This window comes from Thalassophryne amazonica, chromosome 23 (genome assembly GCF_902500255.1).
Source record: "Thalassophryne amazonica chromosome 23, fThaAma1.1, whole genome shotgun sequence".
NCBI lineage: Eukaryota > Metazoa > Chordata > Actinopteri > Batrachoidiformes > Batrachoididae > Thalassophryne > Thalassophryne amazonica.
The window spans coordinates 23,396,865-23,415,441 of NC_047125.1; the positions used below are offsets into that span (position 1 = coordinate 23,396,865).

Below are 18,577 nucleotides of genomic sequence, written 5' to 3' on the forward strand. Positions count from 1 at the left end.
GGCTTCGTGATGAGAAGGAAGTAACCTCACCATCCATCTGTGTCTAAAGTGTGACAATGCGTGTAGAGTTTTGCAAATGACAGTGTGCAATATTTGACAAAAAGTGTGAAGCTGAGTCTGTGCTTATTGTTGTGCAACTCTGTGTAAGTGCTTTGCTTCTTGAGAGTAAAAATGTCAGTTGTGGAAAATTTTTCCTTTTAGTGTGTAAACAACTGTAAAAAAAACAAAACTGCAAAGGACAGAAAAAAAAACAATGAACAAAGACAAAACAGTGACATCTATAGACATTATACAGCCCCTGGCAAAAATTATGCAACCACCGGCCTCGGAGGATGTTTATTCAGTTGTTTAATTTTGTAGAAAAAAAGCAGATCACAGACATGACACAAAACTAAAGTCATTTCAAATGGCAACTTTCTGGCTTTAAGAAACACTATAAGAAATCAAGAAAAAAAAACTGTGGCAGTCACTAACGGTTACTTTTTTAGACCAAGCAGAGGGGAAAAAAATATGGAATCACTCAATTCTGAGGAAAAAATTATGGAATCATGAAAAACAAAAACGCTCCAACACATCACTAGTATTTTGTTGCACCACCTCTGGCTTTTATAACAGCTTGCAGTCTCTGAGGCATGGACTTTACAAACAGTACTCTTCATCAATCTGGCTCCAACTTTCTCTGATTGCTGTTGCCAGGTCAGCTTTGCAGGTTGGAGCCTTGTCATGGACCATTTTCTTCAACTTCCACCAAAGATTTTTAATTGGATTAAGATCCGGACTATTTGCAGGCCATGACATTGACCCTATGTGTCTTTTTGCAAGGAATGTTTTCACAGTTTTTGCTCTATGGCAAGATGCATTATCATCTTGAAAAATGATTTCATCATCCCCAAACATCCTTTCAATTGATGGGATAAGAAAAGTGTCCAAAATATCAATGTAAACTTGTGCATTTATTGATGATGTATTGACAGCCATCTCCCCAGTGCCTTTACCTGACATGCAGCCCCATATCATTAATGACTGTGGAAATGTACATGTTCTCTTCAGGCAGTCATCTTTATAAATCTCACTGGAACGGCACCAAACAAATGTTCCAGCATCATCACCTTGCCCAATGCAGAGTCGAGATTCATCACTGAATATGACTTTCATCCAGTCATCCACAGTCCACGATTGCTTTTCCTTAGCCCAGTGTAACCTTGCTTTTTTTCTGTTTAGGTGTTAATAATGCCTTTCATTTAGCTTTTCTGTATGTAAATCCCATTTCCTTTAGGCGGTTTCTTACAGTTCGGTCACAGACGTTGACTCCAGTTTCCTCCCATTCGTTCCTCATTTGTTTTGTTGTGCATTTTCGATTTTTGAGACATACTGCTTTAAGTTTTCTGTCTTGACGCTTTGATGTCTTCCTTGGTCTACCAGTATGTTTGCCTTTAACAACCTTCTCATGTTTTTTGTATTTGGTCCAGAGTTTAGACACAGCTGACTGTGAACAACCAACATCTTTTGCAACATTGCGTGATGATTTACCCTCTTTTAAGAGTTTGATAATCCTCTCCATTGTTTCAATTGACATCTCTCATGTTGGAGCCATGATTCATGTCAGTCCACTTGGTGCAACAGCTCTCCAAGGTGTGATCACTCCTTTGTAGATGCAGACTAACGAGCAGATCTGATTTAATGCAGGTGTTAGTTGTGGGGATGAAAATTTACAGGGTGATTCCATAAATTATTCCTTAGAATTGAGTGAGTCCATATTTTTTTTCCCTCTGCTTGGCCTAAAAAAGTAACCGTTACTGACTGCCACAATTTTTTTTCTTGATTTCTTATAGTGTTTCTTAAAGCCAGAAAGTTGCCATTTGAAATGACTTTAGTTTTGTGTCATGTCTGTGATCTGCTTTTTTCCTACAAAATTAAACAACTGAATTAACATCCTCTGAAGCCTGTGATTCCAAAATTTTTGCCAGGGGTTGTATACATAAACACCTCATGACTCATAACAAAGTAAACCAGTGTCACCGCCATACAGACCCCTAACCAGCAAAAACACAAAACTTGACTTTTTCATTCAACAGATAATCAGGGGAGAGCGCGAACGCAGTCCCCCACTACCAGAAATTATGCAGTCGAGATTCCCACATTTGGGGAATTCGCAGGGGTCAGCACAACCGGAGTGCAATGGCTAAGCCTCACCCTGGGTGAACCACCTTCTTGATCATGGTATCTCCCCTGCCAGGTAAGTATGAGCTGTCCACCTCCAACACACTGTTGTCTTTCACACACCAACCATGTACACTCATGGTGCCAACAATCTACAAAACACCCCAACAAACTACAACCAACTGTGGAAATAATAATGTCTATTATTATTCATCTGATCAAGGACAATGACAGATAAGCCCAAAAAATTACTTTGGAAAAAGACTGTTCACTTTCCCATCATGCAATGCTGCTTTTGCAGAGACAATGTAAACCTAAAAACACTCACTGTAACTACGTTACACCTAAAATATTAACCAAAATTCAACAGCAAACTGAAATGAAGGGAATTAAAAACTTGCTAGAGGAAAATGTTATGTTCTTGTTTAAAGGTCAGAAAAAAGAAAAATACAGATAAACAAAGACCAAGCAGAGACGTCTCCCCCTCCCATCACATAGAGCCACTTCCTGTCCCCAAAGCAGCTACTAACATTTATACTGCCACCCGCTGTTCAGAAGTATAAACTACAGCGCTGTTATTCCACTGTCTGGGGAGAACCCTGATATTTATCTTTTAGAAAGATTGGTTTGAGTTGTGCCTCTAATAACAGATTAGCAAAAAGAAAAATCTTGAATTATTAATTTTATTATCCCCCTGGGATAAAATACAGAGGGGATATAGCAATCAGCATTTCCGTCCCTCCATCCGGTTTCGCTTGTTAGCGCAATGTCTCATGAACAAATTGTCCAGTGTCATTCACATTTAGCATAAGGGTGACACTTTGTATTACTGACTTGTGGGGAAGCGGGATTATGTCATCTCGAGATCACTCTTGTTTTATTCCACTTTGAATGTGTCCATTGATGTCTGAAAGGCCCGTCGTGCCCCACACTGGCATGAACAGTGTTGTCACTATTTCACCCAGTATGGAACCACATGAAAATATATAATATTAATCAAATAAGAAAAATTTAAATATGAAAATAAATTTGAAAAGTAACATAAATAAGAAAAAAATTTAACGTTGCAAAGAAAATGTGGAACGCTTCACGAATTTGCGTGTCATCCTTGCGCAGGGGCCATGCTAATCTTCTCTGTATTGTTCCAATTTTAGTACATGTGCTACCGAAGTAACACAACCACCCAATATTTTGTCACTGTATATAAGGGCCTGTGTCCCCAACAGGGCCAACACTCATGGTTGTTGTCAAAATTACAACACAGAGTGAAAAAATGTCTCAATTGTTCAGAAGTAAAGAATAGGTGAAATGCAACAGAACACAATAATGTGCTTCTGACTAAATTTTTTATGACTAATTTTTGGCTACATTCATCGAAGGGTTCATGCGATTTCTATGCAAAACAGCAGCTACGTCAGGATTGGTTGACGTGTTCCACAGTAATCGTAAAACCTGCACCTCACACCCACTCACATTCTAACGGCGGCTGTTGAGGAGTGTGGGGGAAGGGTATCAAGAAACACACACTCTTTGCAAACTAAAGTGAAACCATCCTGGTTCTTGTTTTATCAAGAAATGCAAGACAAATACAGATCTGTATACAAATAAAAATTACTGCATGAAGTACATACACTTACAGCAACTCTGAAGAAAAACTAAAGCAACAACAACAAGAACGATACTGTAAATAGCACCTACCTGGGTGCTGTATTTTCAATTAAACACGTGCTTCTACACCTGGTGGACTTGATACAATTTCTTCATTACTGTGGTCATTGGAAGCCGGGGCTTCGTAATGAGAAGGAAGTAACCTCACAATCCATCTGTGTCTAAAGTGTGACAATGCGTGTAGAGTTTTGCAAATCACTGTGTGTAATGTTTGGCTAAAGTGTGAAGCTGAGTCTGTGCTTATTGTTGTGCAACTCTGTATAAGTGTTTTTGCTTCTTTAGTATAAAGATTTCTATTTAAATGTATATTTCTATGAAATTTTTCTTTTTAGTGTGTAAACAACTGTAAAGGTCAGAAAACAGATGAACAAAGACCAAACAGTGGCATCTATAGACACCTCATGTTACGGCCATGCTAGCACAAACCCAACATCCTTAACTTTTTCATTCAACAGATAACCAGGGGAGAGCGCGAACGCAGTCCCCCACTATCAGAAATTATGCAGTCGAGATTCCCACATTTGGGGAATTCGCAGGGGTCAGCACAACCGGAGTGCAATGGCTGAGCCTCACCCTGGGTGAACCACCTTCTTGATCATGGTATCTCCCCTGCCAGGTAAGTATGAGTTGTCCACCTCCAACACACTGTAGTCTTTCACACACCAACCATGTACACTCATGGTGTCGACAATCTACAAAACACCCCAACAAATTACAGCCAACTATCGAAATAATAATTTCTATTATTATTCATTGAACTATAAATAATGGCAGATATGTCTTACACTTTAAATTGGAAAAACAAAGCTGGGACTTTTCCCATCATGCAATGCTACATTTCCAGGAATAAACCTAACTTAAAAACACTTATTATAACCATGATCATTCTAAAATACAAGTAGCAACCCAATAGCAAACTGAAATCACTGGAAATAGAAACATACTAGAGGCTAAAGTTGCCCTATTTTTCTTTAAAGGACAGAAAAAAAGACAAACAAAGATGAAGCAGAGACGTCTCCCCCTCCGAGCCAGTAACAGTGGCAGCATTTGGAGGAAAGATGTTTAATTAGTCCCACAACAACACATGGCGGATGTTGTTATTATTATTAATGTTCCTTTACATGAGGGACAGTAACTTCAGTTTATGAACTGGCGAAGCAGGAGATATTAGTGGTCCAGTCCCTGCCTGAGAGCTGTTGTGGGCTGCCCACAGAAAAGGCACATTCATCAGGAACAAATAAAAACTGTCCGGTGTCATTTCTTGCCCACAACAATAGATAAGCGTCCCTGTTAGCGACTTTAATCAGCAGAAAAAAACGTGAGTCATGACTGACAACTTTAAATGGCTTTGACAATGGATGATAAATAAGTTTTCAAATAACAACAACAACAAAAAATATCGGGAGATGATGCCACAGTATACCGCACTGCAAAAGCAGTATAATGACAGGGCTCCATTATTTCATTTTCTGGGGAGAACTGAGATATTTAACTCTTAATTAAGTTGGCTCGAGTTATGGCTCTAATAATAAACAACAATATGAAATACGTGGGGGATATAGCAATCAGCATGTCCGTCCCTCTATCTGTCCGTCCGACCATTTCCGCTTGTTCGTGTGATATCTCAAGAACCACTTGAACAGTTTCATTCACATTTTGCATAAGGGTGACACTTTGCATTACTGATTTGTTGAGATCAAGGGGACATGTCATCTCATGATGAAACTTGTTTTATTCCACTTTGAATGTGCCCTCTGATATCTCAGAAGGGCATTCGTACCCCACACTGCCACGAAGTGTGATGTCAGTATTTCACCCAGTATAAAACGCCATAAAAATATACAATACTAATCAAATAAAAGAACAATTTAAATATGAAATTAAATTAGAAAATTAACAATTAGAAAAAAATCAACATTGCAAAGAAAAATGTGGAACGCTTCACGAATTTGCGTGTCATCCTTGCGCAGGGGCCATGCTAATCTTCTCTGTATCGTTCCAATTTTAGTATATGTGCTACCGAAGTAACACAACGTCCCACTATTTTTGTCACCATATATAAGGGCCTGTGTCCCAAACAGGACCAACACTCATGGTTGTTGCGAAAATATGAACAGAGCGAAAAAATTGGCTCAATTTTTCAGAAGTAAAGAATAGTTGAAATGCAACACAACACAATAATGTGCTTCTGACAAAACTTTATGACTAATTTTTTGGCTACGTTCATTGAAAAGGTTCATGGGATTTCTATGCAAAACAGCAGCTACATCGGGCAGTCAGGATTGGTTGATGTGTCCCACAGTAATCGTAAAACCTGCACCCCACACCCACTCACATTTTAACGGTGGCTGTTGAGGAGTGTGGAGGAAGGGTACCAAGAAACACGCACTCTTTACAAACTAAAGTGAAACCATCCTGGCTCTCGTTTTACCAAGAAATGCAAGACAAATAAAAGACAAATAAAAATCTGTAGACAAATAATTACTGCATGAAGTAGGGGTGGGCAATATGACAGAAAATTCATATCACAGTGTGAATTGAATCCCTTCTCGGCAATGGTATATATCGCGATATAAACCTAAGTGTAAAAATCATAATGTGCTTCTGAATGGGTCCCTTAGCAAAGGTAAATTGATCAAAATAAATAAATAAAAACAACACAAAAACAAAAACAGATATGTCATTTTGAAAACATTTATTGCGCAGATCTCAAAACTACAGGTACAATTTGCCGGAAGGGACATCTAAGATGCGAGCCAAGATTTGATGTTTTGGTGAAAAAATTAAATAACATTTATTTACAGTTGGTTTTGAGGCTGAAATTTCATCTCTTGAACACATGTGCTTCCACACCTGGTGGATGTGATGATACAATTTGTTCATTACTGTGGTCATTGGAAGCCGGGGCTTCATAATGAGAAGGAAGTAACCTCAAAATCCATCTGTGTCTAAAGTGTGACAATGTGTGCAAATCACTGTGTGTAATGTTTGGGACAAAGTGTGAAGCTGAGTCTGTGCTTACTGTTGTGCAACTCTGTATAAGTGCTTTGCTTCTTGAGTGTAAAGATGTTAATTGTGCAAAATTTTTCAGTATATAAACAAATGTAAAAAAAAAACTGTAAAGGACAGAAAAAACAGATGAACAAAGATGAAACAGTGGCATCTATAGACATTATATACATAAACACCTCACATGACTCGCTACAATGTAAAACAGTATCAACACTGTACAGACTCATAACTAACACAAACACCTTGACTTTTTCATTCAACAGATAATCAGGGGAGAGCGTGAATGCAGTCCCCCACTACAGGAATTATGCAGTTAAGATTCTCACATTTAGGGAATTCGCAGGGGTCAAGAAAATGAGAAAAGTAACATAAATTTAAAAAAATTAACGTTGCAAAGAAAATGTGGAACGCTTCACGAATTTGCGTGTCATCCTTGCGCAGGGGCCATGCTAATCTTCTCTGTATCGTTCCAATTTTAGTATATGTGCTACCGAAGTAACACAACAACCCAATATTTTGTCACTGTATATAAGGGCCTGTGTCCCAAACAGGACCAACACTCATGGTTGTTGTCAAAATTACAACACAGAGTGGAAAAAAAGTCTCAATTGTTCACAAGTAAAGAATAGCAAAGAACACAACACAATAATGTGCTTCTGACTAATTTTTTTTTAATGACTAATTTTTGGCTACATTCATCGAAAGGGTTCATGGGATTTCTATGCAAAACAGCAGCTATGTCAGGCAGTTAGGATTGGTTGACGTGTCCCACAGTAATCGTAAAACCTGCACCCCACACCCACTCACATTCTAATGGCGGCTGTTGAGGAGAGTGGGGGAAGGGTATCAAGAAACACACACTCCTTGCAAACAAGTGAATCCATCCCGGTTCTTGTTTTATCAAGAAATGCAAGACAAATAAAAATCTGTAGACAAAAGTTATTGCATGAAGTACATACACTTACAGCAACTCTGAAGAAAACTAAAGCAACAACAACAACAACAATGCTGTAAATAGCACCTACCTGAGGGCTGTATTTTCAATTAAACATGTGCTTCCACACCTGGTGGATGTGATGATACAATTTGTTCATTACTGTGGTCATTTGAAACCGGGGCTTCGTGATGAGAAGGAAGTAACCTCACCATCCATCTGTGTCTAAAGTGTGACAATGCGTGTAGAGTTTTGCAAATGACAGTGTGCAATATTTGACAAAAAGTGTGAAGCTGAGTCTGTGCTTATTGTTGTGCAACTCTGTGTAAGTGCTTTGCTTCTTGAGAGTAAAAATGTCAGTTGTGGAAAATTTTTCCTTTTAGTGTGTAAACAACTGTAAAAAAAACAAAACTGCAAAGGACAGAAAAAAAAAACAATGAACAAAGACAAAACAGTGACATCTATAGACATTATACAGCCCCTGGCAAAAATTATGCAACCACCGGCCTCGGAGGATGTTTATTCAGTTGTTTAATTTTGTAGAAAAAAAGCAGATCACAGACATGACACAAAACTAAAGTCATTTCAAATGGCAACTTTCTGGCTTTAAGAAACACTATAAGAAATAAAGAAAAAAAAACTGTGGCAGTCACTAACGGTTACTTTTTTAGACCAAGCAGAGGGGAAAAAAAATATGGAATCACTCAATTCTGAGGAAAAAATTATGGAATCATGAAAAACAAAAGAACGCTCCAACACATCACTAGTATTTTGTTGCACCACCTCTGGCTTTTATAACAGCTTGCAGTCTATGAGGCATGGACTTTACAAACAGTACTCTTCATCAATCTGGCTCCAACTTTCTCTGATTGCTGTTGCCAGGTCAGCTTTGCAGGTTGGAGCCTTGTCATGGACCATTTTCTTCAACTTCCACCAAAGATTTTTAATTGGATTAAGATCCGGACTATTTGCAGGCCATGACATTGACCCTATGTGTCTTTTTGCAAGGAATGTTTTCACAGTTTTTGCTCTATGGCAAGATGCATTATCATCTTGAAAAATGATTTCATCATCCCCAAACATCCTTTCAATTGATGGGATAAGAAAAGTGTCCAAAATATCAATGTAAACTTGTGCATTTATTGATGATGTATTGACAGCCATCTCCCCAGTGCCTTTACCTGACATGCAGCCCCATATCATTAATGACTGTGGAAATTTACATGTTCTCTTCAGGCAGTCATCTTTATAAATCTCACTGGAACAGCACCAAACAAATGTTCCAGCATCATCACCTTGCCCAATGCAGAGTCGAGATTCATCACTGAATATGACTTTCATCCAGTCATCCACAGTCCACGATTGCTTTTCCTTAGCCCAGTGTAACCTTGCTTTTTTTCTGTTTAGGTGTTAATAATGCCTTTCATTTAGCTTTTCTGTATGTAAATCCCATTTCCTTTAGGCGGTTTCTTACAGTTCGGTCACAGACGTTGACTCCAGTTTCCTCCCATTCGTTCCTCATTTGTTTTGTTGTGCATTTTCGATTTTTGAGACATATTGCTTTAAGTTTTCTGTCTTGACGCTTTGATGTCTTCCTTGGTCTACCAGTATGTTTGCCTTTAACAACCTTCTCATGTTTTTTGTATTTGGTCCAGAGTTTAGACACAGCTGACTGTGAACAACCAACATCTTTTGCAACATTGCGTGATGATTTACCCTCTTTTAAGAGTTTGATAATCCTCTCCATTGTTTCAATTGACATCTCTCATGTTGGAGCCATGATTCATGTCAGTCCACTTGGTGCAACAGCTCTCCAAGGTGTGATCACTCCTTGGAGATGCAGACTAACGAGCAGATCTGATTTAATGCAGGTGTTAGTTGTGGGGATGAAAATTTACAGGGTGATTCCATAAATTATTCCTTAGAATTGAGTGAGTCCATATTTTTTTCCCTCTGCTTGGCCTAAAAAAGTAACCGTTACTGACTGCCACAATTTTTTTTCTTGATTTCTTATAGTGTTTCTTAAAGCCAGAAAGTTGCCATTTGAAATGACTTTAGTTTTGTGTCATGTCTGTGATCTGCTTTTTTCCTACAAAATTAAACAACTGAATTAACATCCTCTGAAGCCTGTGATTCCAAATTTTTTGCCAGGGGTTGTATACATAAACACCTCATGACTCATAAAGTAAACCAGTGTCACCCGCCATACAGACCCCTAACCAGCAAAAACACAAAACTTGACTTTTTCATTCAACAGATAATCAGGGGAGAGCGCGAACGCAGTCCCCCACTACCAGAAATTATGCAGTCGAGATTCCCACATTTGGGGAATTCGCAGGGGTCAGCACAACCGGAGTGCAATGGCTAAGCCTCACCCTGGCTGTGAACCACCTTCTTGATCATGGTATCTCCCCTGCCAGGTAAGTATGAGTTGTCCACCTCCAACACACTGTAGTCTTTCACACACCAACCATGTACACTCATGGTGTCGACAATCTACAAAACACCCCAACAAATTACAGCCAACTATCGAAATAATAATTTCTATATTATTCATTGAACCATAAATAATGGCAGATATGTCTTACACTTTAAATTGGAAAAACAAAGCTGGGACTTTTCCCATCATGCAATGCTACATTTCCAGGAATAAACCTAACTTAAAAACACTTATTATAACCATGATCATTCTAAAATACAAGTAGCAACCCAATAGCAAACTGAAATCACTGGAAATAGAAACATACTAGAGGCTAAAGTTGCCCTATTTTTCTTTAAAGGACAGAAAAAAAGACAAAGATGAAGCAGAGGACGTCTCCCCCTCCCGTCCCACACAATCACTTCCTGTCCTCAAAACAGCTACTAACAGCTACACTGCCACTGCTGTCCTGAAGCATGAACGGACAGTACATGGATTCATGTTTCACAATACTTAATGATTACAGCAGCTCTTGCTCGCCATTACCATGACATGCGACTTTGTTTACAATTTTCACTGCACAAAATAAAACAAACCAAAAAGCCACCACACTTCAGTCAAAATATATAAACATATAAATACAAATGCTGTTTTGTTTTCATCTCACAACAGTCTTCCAACGATTAGACACGACTGTAATCAGTTGCACACGAATGTAATCAATACAAAACACATTTGTAAAAACCCCTATTTTAGCATGTGCATTTCTCACACGCTTTTACAAGGTCAGGGATTTAACAAATTTCAACAAAAATGGAGAGTTTTCATATGTAAATGAGCTACCAGTACCAGGATAATTTCAGTGGTGAGGAGTTAGCAAATGGTGCGTCGTCACCATCATGTGACTGTTGCTTTCTCGTACTCAGAGAGCTTGCACTTATTAGTGATTTTCTACAAGAACAGGCCTTCAAACATACTCCAGCAGACAGCCCGAAGCAAGCGAAACACATGGACATTTGGAACTGTGTCAGAAGTACAGCCGGCTCAAGTGGAGAGGGAGTGTGTCATCATTCGGTCCTGTGACTCTGAGGAGAGACGCGCAGTCGGTAACAGACAGATGGCGTCAGCGGCACGAAAATGACAGCATTTGGAGGAAACGCTCTGAATCGGCGAAGTCCCACAAAACAATGCACAAAGATATTATTTTCCCCCTTTACATGACGGACCGTACTTCAGCTTGCTGGCGAGCCAGTAACAGTGGCAGCATTTGGAGGAAAGATGTTTAATTAGTCCCACAACAAACACATGGCGGATTGTTGTTATTATTATTAATGTTCCTTTACATGAGGGACAGTAACTTCAGTTTATGAACTGGCGAAGCAGGAGATATTAGTGGTCCAGTCCCTGCCTGAGAGCTGTTGTGGGCTGCCCACAGAAAAGGCACATTCATCAGGAACAAATAAAACTGTCCGGTGTCATTTCTTGCCCACAACAATAGATAAGCGTCCCTGTTAGCGACTTTAATCAGCAGAAAAAACGTGAGTCATGACTGACAACTTTAAATGGCTTTGACAATGGATGATAAATAAGTTTTCAAATAACAACAACAAAAAATATCGGGAGATGATGCCACAGTATACCGCAATGCGAAAGCAGTATAATGACAGGGCTCCATTATTTCATTTTCTGGGGAGAACTGAGATATTTAACTCTTAATTAAGTTGGCTCGAGTTATGGCTCTAATAATAAACAACAATATGAAATACGTGGGGATATAGCAATCAGCATGTCCGTCCCTCTATCTGTCCGTCCGACCATTTCCGCTTGTTCGTGTGATATCTCAAGAACCACTTGAACAGTTTCATTCACATTTTGCATAAGGGTGACACTTTGCATTACTGATTTGTTGAGATCAAGGGGACATGTCATCTCATGATGAAACTGTTTTATTCCACTTTGAATGTGCCCTCTGATATCTCAGAAGGGCATTCGTACCCCCACACTGCACGAAGTGTGATGTCAGTATTTCACCCAGTATGAAACGCCATAAAAATATACAATACTAATCAAATAAACAGAAAATTAAATATGAAATTAAATTAGAAAATTAACAATTAGAAAAAAATCAACATTGCAAAGAAAAATGTGGACCGCTTCACGGAATTTGCGTGTCATCCCTTGCGCAGGGGCCATGCTAATCTTCTCTGTATCGTTCCAATTTTAGTATATGTGCTACCGAAGTAACACAATGTCCCACTATTTTGTCACCATATATAAGGGCCTGTGTCCCAAACAGGACAACACTCTGGTTGTTGCGAAAATATGAACAGAGCGAAAAAATTGGCTCAATTTTTCAGAAGTAAGAATAGTTGAAATGCACACAACACAATATGTGCTTCTGACAAACTTTATGACTAATTTTTGGCTACGTTCATTGAAAAGGTTCATGGGATTTCTATGCAAACAGCAGCTACATCGGGCAGTCAGGATTGGTTGATGTGTCCAACAGTAATCGTAAACCCTGCACCCCACACCCACTCACATTTTAACGGTGGCTGTTGAGGAGTGTGGAGGAAGGGTACCAAGAACACGCACTCTTACAAACTAAAGTGAAACACATCATGGCTCTCGTTTACCAAGAAATGCAAGACAAATAAAAGGACAAATAAAATCTGTAGACAAATAATTACTGCATTGAAGTAGGGGTGGGCCATATGACAGAAAATTCATATCACAGTGTGAATTGATCCCTTCTCGGCAATGGTATATATCGCGATATAAACCTAAGTGTAAAATCATAATGTGCTTCTGAATGGGTCCCTTAGCAAAGGTAAATTGATCAAAATAATAAATAAAAACAACCACAAAACAAAAACAGCATATGTCATTTTGAAAACATTTATGCGCAGATCTCAAAACTACAGGTACAATTTGCCGGAAGGGACATCTAAGATGCGAGCCAAGATTGATTGTTTTTGGTGAAAAAATTAAATAACATTTATTTACAGTTGGTTTTGAGGCTGAAATTCATCTCTTGAACACATGTGCTTCCACACCTGTGGATGTGATGATACAATTTGTTCATTACTGTGGTCATTGGAAGCCGGGGCTTCATAATGAGAAGGAAGTAACCTCAAAATCCATCTGTGTCTAAAGTGTGACAATGTGTGCAAAATCACTGTGTGTAATGTTTTGGCAAAAAGTGTGAAGCTGAGTCTGTGCTTACGTTGTGACAACTCTGTATAAGTGCTTTGCTTCTGAGTGTAAGATGTTACTGTGCAAAATTTTTCAGTCTTATAACCAAATGTAACAAAAAAACTGTAAAGGACAGAAAAACAGATGAACAAGATGAAACAGTGGCATCTATAGCCATTATATACATTAAACACCTCACATGACTCGCTACAATGTAAAACAGTATCAACACTGTACAGACTCATAACTAACACAAACACCTTGACTTTTTCATTCAACAGATAATCAGGGGAGAGCGTGAATGCAGTCCCCCACTACAGGAAATTATGCAGTTAAGCTTCTCACATTTAGGGAATTCGCAGGGGTCAAGAAAATGAGAGAAAAGTAACATAAATTTTAAATAAAATTAACGTTGCAAAGAAAATGTGGAACGCTTCACGAATTTGCGTGTCATCCTTGCGCAGGGGCCATGCTACTCTTCTCTGTATCGTTCCAATTTTTAGTATATGTGCTACCGAGTAACACACAAACCCAATATTTGTCCACTGTATATAAGGGCCTGTGTCCCAACAGGGCCAACACTCATGGTTGTTGTCAAAATTACAACCCCAGAGTGAAAAAAGTCTCAATTGTTCCAAGTAAAGAATAGTAAAGAACACAACACAATAATGCTGCTTCTGACTAATTTTTTTTTAATGACTAATTTTTGGCTACATTCATCGAAGGGGTTCATGCGATTTCTATGCAAAACAGCAGCATGTCAGGGCAGTTAGGATTGGTGGAAGTGTCCCACAGTAATCGTAAAACCTGCACCCACAACCCCACTCACATTTAATGGCGGCTGTTGAGGAGAGTGGGGGAAGGGTATCAAGAAACACACACTCCTTGCAAACAAGTGAATCCATCCCGGTTCTTGTTTTATCAAGAAATGCAAGACAAATAAAAATCTGTAGACAAAAGTTATTGCATGAAGTACATACACTTACAGCAACTCTGAAGAAAACTAAAGCAACAACAACAACAACAATGCTGTAAATAGCACCTACCTGGGGCTGTATTTTCAATTAAACATGTGCTTCCACACCTGGTGGATGTGATGATACATTTGTTCATTACTGTGGTCATTTGAAACCGGGGCTTCGTGAGAAGGAAGTAACCTCACCATCCATCTGTGCTAAAGTGTGACAATGCGTGTAGTTTTGCAAATGACAGTGTGCAATATTTGACAAAAAGTGTGAAGCGAGTCTGTGCTTATGTTGTGCAACTCTGTGTAAGTGCTTTGCCTTGAGAGTAAAAATGTCAGTTGTGGAAAATTTTTCCTTTTAGTGTGTAAACAACTGTTAAAAAAACAAAACTGCAAAGGACAGAAAAAAAAAAACAATGAACAAAGACAAAACAGTGACATCTATAGACATTATACAGCCCTGCAAAAATTATGCAACCACGGCCTCGGAGGATGTTTATTCAGTTGTTTAATTTTGTAGAAAAAAGCAGATCACAGACATGACACAAAACTAAAGTCATTTCACAATGCAACTTTCTGGCTTTAAGAACACTATAAGAAATCAAGAAAAAAAAAACTGGTGGCAGTCACTAACGGTTACTTTTTTAGACCAAGAAGAGGGGAAAAAAATATGGAATCACTCAATTCTGAGGAAAAAATTATGGAATCATGAAAAACAAACAAGCTCCAACCACATCACTAGTATTTTGTTGCACCACCTCTGGCTTTTATAACAGCTTGCAGTCTCTGAGGCATGGACTTGTACAAACAGTACTCTTCATCAATCTGGCTCCAACTTTCTCTGATTGCTGTTGCCAGGTCAGCTTTGCAGGTTGGAGCCTTGTCATGGACCATTTTCTTCAACTTCCACCAAAGATTTTTAATTGGATTAAGATCCGGACTATTTGCAGGCCATGACATTGACCCTATGTGTCTTTTTGCAAGGAATGTTTTCACAGTTTTTGCTCTATGGCAAGATGCATTATCATCTTGAAAAATGATTTCATCATCCCCAAACATCCTTTCAATTGATGGGATAAGAAAGTGTCCAAAATATCAATGTAAACTTGTGCATTTATTGATGATGTATTGACAGCCATCTCCCCAGTGCCTTTACCTGACATGCAGCCCCATATCATTAATGACTGTGGAAATTACATGTTCTCTTCAGGCAGTCATCTTTATAAATCTCACTGGAACGGCACCAAACAAATGTTCCAGCATCATCACCTTGCCCAATGCAGAGTCGAGATTCATCACTGAATATGACTTTCATCCAGTCATCCACAGTCCACGATTGCTTTTCCTTAGCCCAGTGTAACCTTGCTTTTTTCTGTTTAGGTGTTAATATGCCTTTCATTTAGCTTTTCTGTATGTAAATCCCATTTCCTTTAGGCGGTTTCTTACAGTTCGGTCACAGACGTTTACTCCAGTTTTCCTCCCATTCGTATCCTCATTTGTTTTGTTGTGCATTTTTCAGATTTTTGAGGACATAATTGCTTTAAAGTTTTTCTGTCTTGACGCTTTGATGTCTTCCCTTGGTCTACCAGTATGTTTGCCTTTAACAACCTTCTCATGTTTTTTGTATTTGGTCCAGAGTTTAGACACGCTGACTGTGAACAACCAACATCTTTTGCAACATTGCGTGATGATTTACCCTCTTTAAGAGTTGATAATCCTCTCCATTGTTTCATTGACCATCTCTCATGTTGGAGCCATGATTCATGTCAGTCCACTTGGTTGGCAACAGCTCTCCAAGTGTGAGCACTCCTTTGTAGATGCAGACTAACGAGCAGATCTGATTTAATGCAGGTGTTAGTTGTGGGGATGAAATTTACAGGGTGATTCCATAAATTATTCCTTAGAATTGAGTGAGTCCATATTTTTTTTTCCCTCTGCTTGGCCTAAAAAAGTAACCGTTACTGACTGCCACAATTTGTTTTCTTGATTTCTTATAGTGTGTCTTAAAGCCAGAAAGTTGCCATTTGAAATGACTTTAGTTTTGTGTCATGTCTGTGATCTGCTGTTTTCCTACAAAAATTAAACAACTGAATTAACATCCTCTGAAGCCTGGGATTCCAAAATTTTTGCCAGGGTTGTATACATAAACACCTCATGACCTCATAAAGTAAACCAGTGTCACCGCCATACAGACCCCTAACCAGCAAAAACACAAAACTTGACTTTTTCATTCAACAGATAATCAGGGGAGAGCGCGAACGCAGTCCCCCACTACCAGAAAATTATGCAGTCGAGATTCCCACATTTGGGGAATTCGCAGGGGTCAGCACAACCGGAGTGCAATGGCTAAGCCTCACCCTGGGTGAACCACCTTCTTGATCATGGTATCTCCCCTGCCAGGTAAGTATGAGGTGGCCACCTCCAACACCTGTTGTCTTTCACACACCAACCATGTACACTCATGTGCCAACAATCTACAAAACACCCCAACAAACTACAACCAACTGTGGAAATAATAATGTCGAGTATTATTCATCTGATCAAGGACAATGACAGATAAGCCCAAAAAATTACTTTGGAAAAGACTGTTCACTTTCCCATCATGCAATGCTGGCTTTTGCAGAGACAATGTAAACCTAAAAACACTCACTGTAACTACGTTACAACCTAAAATATTAACCAAAATCAACAGCAAACTGAAGTAGGGAATTAAAACTTGCTAGAGGAAAATGTTATGTTCTTGTTTAAAGGTCAGAAAAAAGAAAAATACAGATAAACAAAGACCAAGCAGAGACGTCTCCCCCCCTCCCATCAACTAGAGCCACTTCCTGTCCCCAAAGCAGCTACGAACATTTATACTGCCACCCGCTGTTCAGAAGTATAAACTACAGCGCTGTTATTCCACTGTCTGGGGAGAACCCTGATATTTATCTTTTAGAAAGATTGGTTTGAGTTGTGCCTCTAATAACAGATTAGCAAAAAGAAAAATCTTGAATTATTAATTTTATTATCCCCCTGGGATAAAAATACAGAGGGGATATAGCAATCAGCATTTCCGTCCCTCCATCCGGTTTCGCTTGTTAGCGCAATGGTCTCATGAACAATTGTCCAGTGTCATTCACATTTAGCATAAGGGTGACACTTTGTATTACTGACTTGTGGGAAGCGGGATTATGGTCATGTCGAGATCACTCTTGTTTTATTCCACTTTGAATGTGTCCCTTGATGTCTGAAAGGCCCGTCGTGCCCACACTGGCATGAACAGTGTTGTCACTATTTCACCCAGTATGGAACCACATGAAAATATATAATATTAATCAAATAAGAAACAATTTAAATATGAAATAAATTTGAAAAGTAACATAAATAAGAAAAAAATTTAACGTTGCAAAGAAAATGTGGAACGCTTCACGAATTTGCGTGTCATCCTTGCGCAGGGGCCATGCTAATCTTCTCTGTATCGTTCCAATTTTAGTATATGTGCTACCGAAGTAACACAACCACCCAATATTTTGTCACTGTATATAAGGGCCTGTGTCCCCAACAGGGCCAACACTCATGGTTGTGTCAAAATTACAACAGAGTGAAAAAAATGTCTCAATTGTTCAGAAGTAAAGGAATAGGTGAAATGCAACAGAACACAATAATGGCTTCTGACTAAATTTTTATGACTAATTTTTGGCTACATTCATCGAAGGGTTCATAGCGATTTCTATGCAAAACAGCAGCTACGTCAGGAGTTGGTTGACGTGTTCCACAGTAATCGTAAAACCTGCACCTCACACCCACTCACATTCTAACGGCGGCTGTTGAGGAGTGTGGGGGAAGGGTATCAAGAAACACACACTCTTTGCAAACTAAAGTGAAACCATCCTGGTTCTTGTTTATCAAGAAATGCAAGACAAATACAGATCTGTATACAAATAAAAATTACTGCATGAAGTACATACCACTTACAGCAACTCTGAAGAAAAACTAAAGCAACAACAACAAGAACGATACTGTAAATAGCACCTACCTGAGTGCTGTATTTTCAATTAAACACGTGCTTCTACACCTGGTGGACTTGATGATACAATTTCTTCATTACTGTGGTCATGGGAAGCCGGGGCTTCGTAATGAGAGGAAGTAACCTCACAATCCATCTGTGTCTAAAGTGTGACAATGCGTGTAGAGTTTTGCAAATCACTGTGTGTAATGTTTGGCAAAAAGTGTGAAGCTGAGT

At 39.0% G+C, this 18,577-nt stretch overlaps 10 non-coding genes across 10 annotated transcripts; all 10 read right to left on the bottom strand.

Moving 5' to 3' along the window:
• Positions 1 to 2,080: 2,080 nt before the first annotated feature.
• Positions 2,081 to 2,244, bottom strand: LOC117505579. The gene has a single exon (XR_004559161.1). It is a non-coding gene; the product is annotated as a U1 spliceosomal RNA (small nuclear RNA).
• A 987-nt stretch (positions 2,245 to 3,231) lies between these two features.
• On the bottom strand, positions 3,232 to 3,337 carry LOC117505549. The gene has a single exon (XR_004559132.1). It is a non-coding gene; the product is annotated as a U6 spliceosomal RNA (small nuclear RNA).
• A 951-nt stretch (positions 3,338 to 4,288) lies between these two features.
• Positions 4,289 to 4,452, bottom strand: LOC117505573. The gene has a single exon (XR_004559156.1). It is a non-coding gene; the product is annotated as a U1 spliceosomal RNA (small nuclear RNA).
• Positions 4,453 to 5,753: 1,301 nt separating this feature from the next.
• On the bottom strand, positions 5,754 to 5,859 carry LOC117505526. The gene has a single exon (XR_004559110.1). It is a non-coding gene; the product is annotated as a U6 spliceosomal RNA (small nuclear RNA).
• A 1,377-nt stretch (positions 5,860 to 7,236) lies between these two features.
• LOC117505538 lies at positions 7,237 to 7,342 on the bottom strand. The gene has a single exon (XR_004559121.1). It is a non-coding gene; the product is annotated as a U6 spliceosomal RNA (small nuclear RNA).
• A 2,694-nt stretch (positions 7,343 to 10,036) lies between these two features.
• LOC117505512 lies at positions 10,037 to 10,202 on the bottom strand. The gene has a single exon (XR_004559097.1). It is a non-coding gene; the product is annotated as a U1 spliceosomal RNA (small nuclear RNA).
• A 2,130-nt stretch (positions 10,203 to 12,332) lies between these two features.
• Positions 12,333 to 12,440, bottom strand: LOC117505553. The gene has a single exon (XR_004559136.1). It is a non-coding gene; the product is annotated as a U6 spliceosomal RNA (small nuclear RNA).
• Positions 12,441 to 13,807: 1,367 nt separating this feature from the next.
• On the bottom strand, positions 13,808 to 13,913 carry LOC117505557. The gene has a single exon (XR_004559140.1). It is a non-coding gene; the product is annotated as a U6 spliceosomal RNA (small nuclear RNA).
• A 2,682-nt stretch (positions 13,914 to 16,595) lies between these two features.
• Positions 16,596 to 16,760, bottom strand: LOC117505590. Its single transcript, XR_004559172.1, has one exon. It is a non-coding gene; the product is annotated as a U1 spliceosomal RNA (small nuclear RNA).
• A 984-nt stretch (positions 16,761 to 17,744) lies between these two features.
• Positions 17,745 to 17,850, bottom strand: LOC117505539. The gene has a single exon (XR_004559122.1). It is a non-coding gene; the product is annotated as a U6 spliceosomal RNA (small nuclear RNA).
• Positions 17,851 to 18,577: the final 727 nt, after the last annotated feature.